This window comes from Corvus moneduloides, chromosome 15 (assembly GCF_009650955.1).
Source record: "Corvus moneduloides isolate bCorMon1 chromosome 15, bCorMon1.pri, whole genome shotgun sequence".
Lineage (NCBI taxonomy): Eukaryota > Metazoa > Chordata > Aves > Passeriformes > Corvidae > Corvus > Corvus moneduloides.
The window spans coordinates 11,212,819-11,221,972 of record NC_045490.1 but is presented as its reverse complement, the minus strand read 5'-3'; positions in this window follow the sequence as shown (position 1 = coordinate 11,221,972).

Genomic DNA, 9,154 nt, shown 5'->3' with positions numbered 1-9,154 from the left:
GGAATCAAATCACTAAGCTGTAACAGACTATTTTCTTGTACATTTTATTTTTGTATATAAAGTGTTGTATATTTGTTTTAATAAAATGTTTTATATATGACATGTTTACTTTTTCTCATAGAAAAGCTCTGAGGACGAATTCCAGCATCCTTGAAAATACCCAAACAGATGCACTGTTAACAGAGACGGAGGGGTTTTTTCATGACTCATGAAAGCACAAGGAATTTAGTTTGCTCTCATTTTCTACCCCCCAGCCTCTTCCAAGTGCAGCTGATGGGTGCAATCCTACATGTCAGGGAAGGGGAGCACTGGTGCTGTGTATTGTGGGGTAGTTGGTTTGTATTTGTCATCATCTGCAAGTCAGACCTGACTCAGAGCAAGGTTACAGGCAACACTAAAAAAATCCTGTACAGCAAGTCCCTGCTATGCATGTTCCTATCAGCAATACCATTGGCTTCTGGGATTAAATCAGCAGTGAAGCCCCAGTTAAATACCTCAGGTTTGCCTAAAAAGAAAGCACAGGCACAATTCAAACGGCAAGGGGAAAGCAAGCTGGTTTTCCCCTGAATATTTGATGCATTTGCTATACTTCATGCTGTAAAGGTCTAATGTTATTGCATCACATGTAGTGGGATACAAGTGAAGCTGAGGCAATGTGTGAGAGCCACAGCCATTGACACTGCCTGGAAAACCCCTGTGCTGTTCTGGCCTTTGGAGAATAACTTCATTTTCTGGGCCAGAGCTGAAGAGAATATTGGGCTGCAGGAGAGGAAGACCCAGCCCAAAGGGCCGGAACAAAGAAGACATTTCCTACTGCGTTTGGCACAGGCTCTACTGCAGTCTGACCTGCAGGGCAGGGACAGATGTGGGGCTTACTGAGGGAAGAGGGAAAATTGAGTGCCAGGTTGTGGGTCTCAAATCCAGCACAGCAAGGTGGAGGGGCAGCCTGGGGAGGGGGAGGCTGGGCAGGGTCCCTTTGTCCTGTTAGTCATTAACCACCCCTCCCTGGCACAGCCTGAGGCAGGCAAGCTCAGGAAGCACCTACCAGGTGACAGGAGCAGAGAGCAGCTTCTGATGACCTCATCCTGGCCCTGCAGGGGTGGCAGTGTGTGTGGGGACTGTGCTGTCCCCCCAAAGCTGTCACACTCCCTAGCAGGGTATCTGGCCTGAAGGTTCACATCTTGGGAATCCCATCCAGCTGGGAATCCCCAGGTACCTGGGCTGCCTTGAATCACACACACCTGAAGTCCTGCAGATCTAGAGCAGGAACATTTTGTGCACAAGCAAAGAAACCACCCACCAGATTCTCAGCCTTCCAGTACTTAAAGTGAGCTTATAAAAGAGACAGAGAGCAACTTTTATCTCGGGCAGACAGTGACAGGACAAGGGGGTATGGCTACAAACAGGGCAGGGTTGGATTGAATAGATATTAGGAAGAAATTCTTGACTCTGGAGGGTGCCCAGAGAAACTGGGGCTGCCCAATCCCTGGAGGTGTTCAAGGCCACGTTGAGAGGGGCTTGGAGCAACCTGGTCTAGTGGAAGGTGCCCATAGCAGGTTGGAGCAAAATGAGCTTTAAGGTCCCTTCCAGCCCAAACCATTTGATGGTTCTATGTTTCCATGACCAGATTTGTGTCCTGGTCAGCTGCAGCAGCAGCTTCTACCAGAGAAAGAATGCGGGCCTGCAGGACCTAGAGCTACCTGTAGCCCTGGGACAGGACACCAGCTCAGCATCACCAACACAAGGAGGAAATCAGTTTTAAGAGCCCTTGCAAGTTTACCACACGTGGGGGGAGGAGAGAGAAGGGAAACTTTCTATGATGCAAACACTGCTAAAAATAAAGTAGAGATTAATTCACCCATTCATGCCTTAAAAGGGGCATGCTTTTCACAAACATGCTCAGATACAAAAAAACCCCCCAGCATTGAAATGCTTACAGATAAAAGGTTAGATCAAGATCTGGGAATAGAAGAAAGCAGCAGCAAGTGCCTCACACCCAGGGACCAGAGACATGCTCCAAGACTATTTTATCAGGACGTTGGAAATGCTTTCCCTTGTTACCTCCCAAGGTACCTGCACATATGACTGCATGTTTGGTATTTTACCAGTGAAAAGTGGTAAGGTCCCATGACAGAATTTGGTAGTTATTCAGCCATTGAGGCATCTGGATGGATAAATTCCACCCCAGGTATTTTGTTGTTTTGAACTCTTTGGGAGGGGGAAAAAAACAGAGTGGTGCTCTCCAGCTCATGAGTGGGGTGACTTGGAGGCTGCTACACTGAGCTGATGTCTGACTGGCTCCTCCATCGCCTCCAGGGCAGGTGGGACTTGTAGGAGCAACAGACTAAAGAGACTTTTAGGCTGCTTGTACACAGAGGAGCATCATCAGCTCTTTAGGATAAACTCCCTGCATAGACTATGTGATAGAAAGAGTTTTAAACCTTGACACTGGATTTTTCTGAACTTGCCTATCCTAATCAAGCTCTTCATAAACCCAGTAAACTTCTGTTGGAATAAGAGTTGTTTTCACCTGTCATTAAATTCAACTGGGAAGTATTCACATCGAAGGAGATCAGGTCCCTGGGGAGAGCTCCGCAGCCCTTTCAAACCCAGTGAGAGCAATAAAGGCAAGTTCCTATGGGTAGAGCTCAAAGGGCAAGCAGCTCTATGCTATGAACCTTGCATGATGGAGAGAAAGATCTAAAGGCAGTGAAGCTGTTGTAAAAAAAAAGATAACTTCTCTATGGTGGAAAACAAAAGGAATCGTTGCGTAATCACTGGTCATTTAGGAAATGAATGGAGCTATTGCTGCAGGCTTAGAAGGCTGCTCCAGCAGAGGCTTTCCATTACCTGCACCATCCTTACACCATCACTAGCTGCAGCTCACTTGTAAGCCTTGAAACCATTCAAAAACAAACTAAAAAAATCTCTTTATTTAGCTTTAGAGCCTTAGACCATTAACAGTACAAAACTTCCTGAAAATAACACATCAGTAAACAAGGAGTTGTTGCTTTCCCCCCAGTCTTTGTCCAAATGGATTCTTAGTGAGTGGCTCACTAAGAACCACTGGTGCCTGGAGAAGCCTCTGGCTCTTGGCTGCCCAGAGCAGTGGCACCTCATATAAGCTTTACCCACTAGGCAGCAGAGCCTGCAGTTCTTTCACCTTTGTTTGCTGTGGTGATTGAATCCTGATAATCAGACACATTTCCAGGCAGTCACATGATTTACAGTATTACACCTGGAATGGATAGCAGTGCTTCAGGTCATAGGTATGAATTTATAACTGAAAAAAACAGTGGAATATTTATTTGGTTGCTTAGAAAGCAACCAAATGTCTTGGACTTCAAACATTTCTCTGCTGTCGAGGATCATTCCTCCTCTCCAGTTCCACAAGGGCCCATTCCCCCCCCATATTTGTAAACATAACACAAGGAAGACAGAAACTTTCTAAGGGCAAAAGCCTCTCTCAGAGACTTGGGAGGGCCAAGGAAAGAAGTGTTATCTGTAACTAACTTTTCTAGAGCTTAGATGGGGAAACATCTTCCCTAGAAAGGGAGATAGGGAGGAAAGTCACATTTTTCATGGACCAATTGTATCTAAGTCGTATCCCTTTCACCAGTTGCTTCAGTCCACTGCCTGTACCCTCTCCCACCACAGCGCTGCACTTCAGAGCTGATTTTTCTCCCACATTTTTCTACCCCCTTTAATATTTCTCTCACTGTTAACTCATCCCTGCCCCCCTCCCCCCCCAAGCCCTTCTATGTGCAAAAGCAACAGTAAAAGCTCATTGGTGCAGCTGCATGGTGCAGGTAGCTCCAGTTACTTGCACTACCACTAACCTTTGGTCTCATTTGTTCTGATAAGGTCAGGATGTGAATTCAGACAGTGTGGTTCCCTGCCATGCACTCTGTCCTAGCACAGCTTCCCCAGAGAAGGGAGGAGCTGGGAAGGGATGAGAAAACTTCCCATGTCCCCTTCCAGAGTTTCAACAAGAGCATGGCATGCACTGCCATCAGCTGAACTCTCAAAGGCATATCGGCCCAAGCCAGCAGAAGTCATAAATTGCCTAAAACCTAGAAAATCTTCTCATCCTGCTGTATTTAGTCACCAACTTGATATAAGCAGAGATGTCACATACAGTATGAAGGACTCAGGGCTGCCAGGCATGAACATTCTCAACCACTGACTGCCTTGCTGACCATGGTGGAAGGGCAGTGCCAGATCACAGGCAGCATGACAGGAAGATGGGGTAGCCAGGAGGACCTGTAGCCACAGGGCTCAGAGATGAGGAAGGCCAGGGACTGAGCAAGGAGCAGATCAGATGACCCGCCCATCCAAAACCTCTGTGCCAGAAGTTACAGACAGAAGTCTGTCTCTGCATGAACACCAAGGCAGTTACCATCCATTCTAGTGTATGAGGCTGGAAAACTAAGTCAAGACAAACACATAGATGAAATAGGCACTGGGAAACCGTTAGCAGGAGATATCCAGGAATAAGGAATCTGATCTGCAGAGGAAACAGGACAGCAAATCCAGCCTCTCTCCTTGCTCTCTGACAGCTGACACAAACAGTGCAGCTGTTCTCAGCCTTTTTAACTTCAGAATGATCTACTACCTTCATTTTGCTCATGATTCATACAGAAACCTCACCATGAAGCTTACTGAAGAGCCTGGCAGTCAGCACCCGACCAGCCCGAGATGTCAGATGGGATGAGGGGTGAGATGTTGTCACAGCCTACTCAGCATAGACACAACACAGCATAGACCAGCCTCTCACAGCTCACCAGTCTCTCCCAGCAGCCAAAAACCAGTAGGGAGGAAGTGTTGAGTTGGTGGCCCACCAGGCTTCTGGGGCACCCAGCTCCTGGTCCAAAACAGCAGCAACATACATTACCACATGAGCATCCTGAGCTGTGATGAGAGGGTGGGTGCTCAGTTGTCACAGCTCACCACCTATTTTGGGGTAATAGTGTCACACTTCAAGCAAGGACTCCTGCCTATTGTGCTTGTTCCCCATCACACGACACACTGTGGGCACATGGTCACAGCATCAAAGCTGGGGCAAGCCAAGATGTGTCCAGCATCTTCTGGGGACCTTCCAGGGGAATTCAACCTCAACAGCATTACACGAGAGCCTGAGCAGAAACAGCTGCCTGCCCACCACAGGCATAGGCAAGGACTTTGTTTGTTCTATTTGTATGGATCAATGGTTGAAAACACAAAAACAAGGGAGTGGTAAAAGGCAGGTTCTCAAAGGCAGGAGGAAGGAGAAGGGTCTGAGGAACTCTGGGCAATCAGAAAGTAGCTGGAGGTTTTGCTCCCTTCAAAGCATGGGTGGTTTGGCGTTGATAACACAGCGAATGAAGGCCAGAAAACAGCATAAGGATGCTGGCCCTAATTCAAGCTGAATCTAGCACAAGCATTACACATAACAGCTATTTGTGAGCAGGGCTATTAAATAACAAGAGCCAGGTGAACCACAGCATATCCATTAAATATGCCCAGTTCCCATATCTCCATTGCAAGAATATGTTTCACTGAGTTTGTTCTTTCATCAGCTTAATACTACAAAGATTTCACCAACAGTCTTCAGCCAGCAGAAACTAACTGAGAAGACAAGTCCAGACAGGTACAACTTTGTTTTCACCAGCTCTATTGCTGAAGAAAGCAGGGAGCAGAGTGGAGACTGTGCTGGCCTGTTCCAGCCTTGTGGCTAGTTCTTAGCATATTTTTATCAATTCTGGAGGGATGTCGCATAGATTACTAGTGGCAATACTTAAAATCAGCAAGTGAACCATTTAGACATCTACATTTCACACAAATAATAATTCTGTGTTATATCCAGCAGCTGTCATTCCTACGCAGGGCAATCCTTCACCATCAGCTTTAGAGGATCCTCACTGGGTTTCTCCTGCCTAGCCCCATGCTTCTGGAAGCCCTCAAACAGGCTTCCCACAGAGAAACATGAGGAGCTTTGCTGGAAGCACGGGCTGAGCCCCTCAGTCCCATTCCTAATGAAGAGCTCACCTCACTTCCCTTCAGTATTTCACTTGTGTTAAACAGGTAACAAATGTTCTACCTAATCAGCATCCTGAGACAAGCAGGCAACCAAGGTGTTTGATTACAACACACACACCTTTAGGTAACAGGAGCATCCAGGGGTTAAAGAGTGGGAACAGCCCTTGAACTGCTCACAGGTATGAGGAAGCCTTGAAATAACATTTTTCTGGGTTCCACAGCAGGTGACATCTCCTTCCACCACCAAGGAGCACAGCCAGGCTGAGTGGGTGTCCTGCCAAGGCAGTGTCTCCAGGAACAGGAATGACTCTGCTCTGGCAGATTTTGCAGGGACTAAAATGGTCTGGAGAAAAGGAGGCTCAGGGGGAACCTCATTGCTCTCTGTAACTCCCTGACAGGAGGGTGGAGCCAGGTGGGAATCAGCTTGTTCTCCCAGGTAATAAGTGATAGGACAAGAGGAAATGGCCTCAAGTTGTGCCGGGGGAGGTTTAGATTGGATATTAGGAACAATTTCTTCATGGAAAATGTTGCCAAGCCCTGGAATGGGCTGCCCAGGGCAGAAGCAGAGTCACTATCCCTGGAGGGATTTAAAAAACAGGCACTTGGGGAGACGGTTTAGTGGTGCGCCTGGCAGTGCTGGGGGAATGGTTGGACTCGATGATCTCAGAGGATTTTCCAGCCTAAATGATTCTGGGATTCTGTAGCTACAGACCCCCACAGTAGGATGGAGGCAGGACCCTGCTGGGGTCAGGGGAGCTGCACATGGCTGACATTTGACCATTCCCCATGCCAAGGCTGGAGCACTGATGCTGTGCCACAATCACATTGCATGGAACCTTACAGATCCAAGTAGAGACAAAATTTCTGTATTTCAGGGGAAACAGCTTATTTCCCTGAGAAAGGTCCTTGTTGTGAAGAGGAACAACTTGCTCCCTAAGCCATGTTTAAAAGTTGAGGGGTCATATTGGAGCAGAGGTGTTTCCCTGTTTTAGAAATTAGGAGGTATCTGCAGAAGCATTGGGAGCCACCAGGATGACGGGTGGCAGGGGCTGCGCTCCCACCTCCCACAGCCTCGGCTGGAAGGAGCCAGCTCATCATCTCCATGACTTATTCACATGGCCCTTGAAATGACAAGGAGGAAGACGCTGGTCCTCCAGTTTGTTTCTTTTTGCTTTCAGAGCAGGACCTGATGAGATGTGAGTGGAAGGACCGAGGTGTGCCCTTACCACAGCACTCTCCTCAAAGTGGAGAAGATGTGAGGGAAACCCACTAGAGCCCTCCCACACACAGGATGAGCACAGCACCCACTCGGCACAGACCTGTTCCTACTGATTGGAAATGGCCTGCAAGGGCTCATCTTCAACCCCTTTGCAGAACAACAATGCAGGGGCAGCTGAGCCACCTCTGTGGCACAGTTTCACAATGAACTCACTGCAGTTCAGCAAACCTCAGGCGCCTTGTGTCTGGGGAACAGGAACCTCAGCCACTGAGATCTGCAGGATGTGAGCCCAGCTCTGCAGGAAAATGAACTTGCTACAGTGTCAAAAAGTCAATAAAAAATTCAAGAACTTGGCACACAGGACACTTCTGCTGCTGCAGGCACCCCAAGCTCACAAGTGCCTGCTGGGGTACCCCACTGTGTGCCATGAAGAGCCCTGCACAGCTTTCTGCTCTGGAAAACAAACTCAGAAAATTGAGAAAAACTAGGAGAAAGGCTCATGGTACACTCGATAACAACTTACAGCCTCCTGCACCTCTGCTGAGCAAACCACCATTTCCTGAACTGTCAGGCATGAAATATTTCACAAACTGGAGCAACCGTCACCGTCTGCTAAGTGACAAACAGAACTTCAGCCTTTCCTGGTATTTAATGCATTAATCAGGGCGTGTCCTGTGTGTCTGTTTGTGATTCTGTAATTGAAAACTTGCTGTCTTGCTTGGGGAGGCAGCAGCAAAAATGTTTGTGTAGCCAGTGTAGATTTAGCCCAAATGACTTTCTGGCCAAGAGTTTCTATAGTGTGCAGTCTCATGCTGCTGCTGCAGGAGCACTGCCAGAAGTACCTGTGGGCATCAGGTAAGGCCATGTCTGAAACACCAAGAACATGCTTCCTTTCCCCCATTTATCCATTCCTTCCACTCCACATCTCACCAATGGGAGGTGACTCAGCTGTAACTCATGAGCTCACGGATCTGGCAGGCTGATCTCTGCAGAAGCATTTATTTTTGTCATTATCCCTCCAGGCCCTCATTGATTATCCCACCAATTCCATACCCAAAAGTGCCAGCAGCCAGTGTGGTCTGGGGCCACCATGTCAGCTCCTGCTTGGGTCTCCAGTTCACATAGCCTTTTCTCTTCAGGCCTCCATATGGATATACACCAAGAGAAGCACACCCAGAAGATGGAAGAAAGGGATTCTCCCCTCTACCTAGAATACAGCAGACCATGCCTAGAACACTGTGCCCAGTTTTGCATCCTTCCAGTACAAGGAAGACACTGACAAAATGGAGAAATAAGCCCCCAAAGCCTGAAGCCACCAGCACAACCAGGGCACTGAGCCCTGGTTGAGAGAGGAGGGGACAAGGGGAGTTGTTCTGCTGGAGAAGGAGAGGCTTTGCAGGCTCATAACACACTCCTGCCAGGGGCTTCTTGAGAGAGCAGACCCAGACTCTCCCTGGGGCAAAAGCTGAAATAACAGATTTAGCCAGGATATCAGGGGATGTTTCTTCCTGCAAGGTCAGCCAAACAGTGGGACAGCTCATCCAGAGAGGTTTCTCAGATTGGAAACAGCTCAGGGCAACTTAGTCTAACCTTGTGGCTGAGCACAAGCAGGATGCTGGAGTACAGGCCTCCCGAGGTCCCTTCCCAGACAAATTATCTTACAGGACTAATTCTGCCATGTTCTTCATATAGAAACCAGATCTTTGCAAGTGGTGCAGCCCACCAGAAGCTCTCTGCTTTCCCCCTCCTACTTAGTGCACTGATTTACCACCTGTTTATCATCTTTCTTTAATCAGCAGCCAGCTTCAGACCACACTTACAGAGGAACTATTTTTCTGTTCAATTTTGATAATATTTCAGTTAAAGGTTTATGGTAAGCCTCCTGTTCTTCCACTCCTGCCAGCCACAGGAATACCG